The sequence below is a fragment of the Sardina pilchardus genome, chromosome 21 (genome assembly GCF_963854185.1).
Source record: "Sardina pilchardus chromosome 21, fSarPil1.1, whole genome shotgun sequence".
Classification (NCBI taxonomy): Eukaryota; Metazoa; Chordata; class Actinopteri; order Clupeiformes; family Clupeidae; genus Sardina; species Sardina pilchardus.
This window is the reverse complement of record NC_085014.1, coordinates 12,658,989-12,661,488: the sequence shown is the minus strand read 5'-3', so window position 1 is coordinate 12,661,488 and position 2,500 is coordinate 12,658,989. Positions and strand designations below refer to the sequence as shown.

At 44.7% G+C, this 2,500-nt stretch overlaps 1 protein-coding gene across 2 annotated transcripts in view; it reads right to left on the bottom strand.

Annotated features, from left to right (window-relative positions):
• The window catches only part of gabrb2a (gamma-aminobutyric acid type A receptor subunit beta2a), a 35,179-nt gene that overhangs the window by 13,790 nt on the left and 18,889 nt on the right, over nt 1–2,500 (bottom strand). The window lies entirely within an intron of this gene.

Below are 2,500 nucleotides of genomic sequence, written 5' to 3'. Positions count from 1 at the left end.
GCGAGTGGTGCTGAGTGTCGGGGCATTGCAATCAAGCCCCACGATTTTGTAGAAGCACACCAGACGTACACATGGTTGTGCAATGTGGAGCAGAGCTTGGGTGTGTGCGTGTGTGTGTGTAAATGCACTTGTGCTGTGAGTGCACATACACACTCATCCATGTGTTTGTATGAGGGTGTGTGTGTGTGTGTGTGTGTGTGTGTTTTGGCAGTACTGAAAGATTACAGTATGTGTATATGTGTGCTAGTGTAAGGCAGGTAAATGTGATAAATGTTTGTGTGGGTGTATGTGTGTGTGTGTGTGTGTGTATGTGTGTGTGTGTGTGTGTGTGTGTGTGTGTGTGTGTGTGTGTGTGTGTGTGTCTGTGTGTCTGTGTGTGTCTGTGTATGTGCATGCGTGTGTGTGTGTGTGTGTGTGTGTGTGTGTAAGTATACAAGTTTTTTGTTTGTTTGTGCGTGTGTGCATGTCTGTGTGCAGACATGCGTGTGTGTGTGTGTGTGTGTGTGTATGTATGTGTATCCATAGAGAGTGAGAAGGAGAGAGAAATCAGTGAGGAATTAGACTGCAGAATAAAAAAGTGAGGTCACTTTTTAAAGAAGGAAGAGACAGCCAGGGCAGAGAGACTCAACTACAGGAGAATGGAACAGAGTGCCTGCGAACATGAGAATAGAGAGACACAACAAAGTGAATGAAAGGTTAAAAAAGAATGAACAAGAAATCATGCAAAAGAAAGAAGAATGTAAAAGAGATTGAATGATTTGTATGAAACAGATCAGATAGATTGAGAACAGTGAAGGAGTAGGGGAGAGAAGCAAAAGGGAGGAAAAGAAAAACAAAAAAGAGAGAATAAGAGCAAAAACTAAGAAGAAAAGATTGGCATAGAAAACCACAGAGAGAGAGAATGACAGATTGAGGAAGAGAGAGACAGAGTGGCAGAGGGGGATGAGAATGATGAAAGGAATACGATAGAGAGAGAGAGAGAGAGAGAGAAAGACAGACAGGCTGACAGAAAATGCAAGAATACTATAAGGAAAGACACATAGGGAAAGACTGACAGAGAGAGAGAGAGAGCAAGAGAGATAGAAAGAGAAAGAGTGAGAATGACAGAGAGAGAGAATGCAGAGAAGACAGAAAGATGAAAGCAAAATGACTGAGAAAGAGGCAGCAAGAGTAAGAGAGAGATAGAAGGAGAGAGACATCAAGAAGAGGGAGAGAGAGAGTTTATGAAGTGGTAGAGAGAGTGAGAGAGAGAGACAGGGGAAGGAGAGAGAGTGAGAGCAAGAGATGGAAAGACAGTGAGAGACAGATAAATAGATAGATAGATAGAGAGAGAGAAAGAGAGGGAAAGAGAGAGAGAGGCCCAATGAGCACAATGGGAGGGGAGTAAGTGAGTGAGTGAGAGAGAGAGGGGAGTGATGGAGAGAGAGAGACTGAGGGAGAGAGTGAGTGAGAGAGGAGAGTGATGGAGAGAGAGACCGAGGGAGTGAGTGAGAGAGAGAGTGAGAGAGAGAGGGGAGTGATGGAGAGACCGAGGGAGTGAGTGAGTGAGAGAGAGATGGGGAGTGAGAGAGAGATAGAGAGAAAGAGAGAGAGCAGTAGCGATCGGGATTGAGAGAGAGAGAGAGAGGGGGGGGGGGGGGCCCATCCTGACCGGCGCTGTTCTCGTGGCGCTCCTGGCAACAGTGTGATCAAACGGCGCAGCTGAAGCCCAGCCTCCACCGCACATCACATCACAGCCTCTAATCCCTGACTCCGGGGACGGAGATAAAACATGGAGAGGACCTCTCATTTCGCTCCCCGACTCTTTCATTTTTTATTAGAAGAATCCCCCCCTCTCTCTCTCTCTCTCTCTTTTTCCCTCTCTGTCTCTTTCTTTCTTTCTTTTTTTTTTGCACTACACACAATTACTTACAATAATGGTGGAAAATCATGTGAAATTAAAAAAAAGAGAAATGCTATTCATCGTAATAGAGATGGTCGATTTGGGGCCTTTCGGGAGGCGGGTAATAGCCTAATTTATCTGCACCATAAGTGACTGCTTGAAATGTGATCACTGATGGTTGAGAGCCACACAACGTTTGAATTGAAAAAAAAAAAAATCTAACTGAAGCCATACTGTATATGACACCGCAGAAAGGACTGTATCATTTTGCACAGGACTATGTGAGAGAGCAAGGTAGTCTGCATAATGTAAAGAAGAGAAGAGAAGAGAAGAGAAGAGAAGAGAAGAGAAGAGAAGAGGAGAAGAGAAGAGAAGAGAAGAGAAGAGAAGAGAAGAGAAGTAGAAGAGAAGAGAAGTAGAAGAGAAGAGAACAGGAGAGAAGAGAAGTAGAAGAGAAGTAGAAGAGAAGAGAAGTAGAAGAGAAGGGAGGGACAGTGAGTCGGACACCTTGCCACAATGTCCGACCTAATGTCTGTACTTAATCCAATGTATTGGTGTGGGTGTGTGTGTGTGTGTGTGTGTGTGTGTGTGTGTATGTGCTCGTGTGTACGCGTGTGA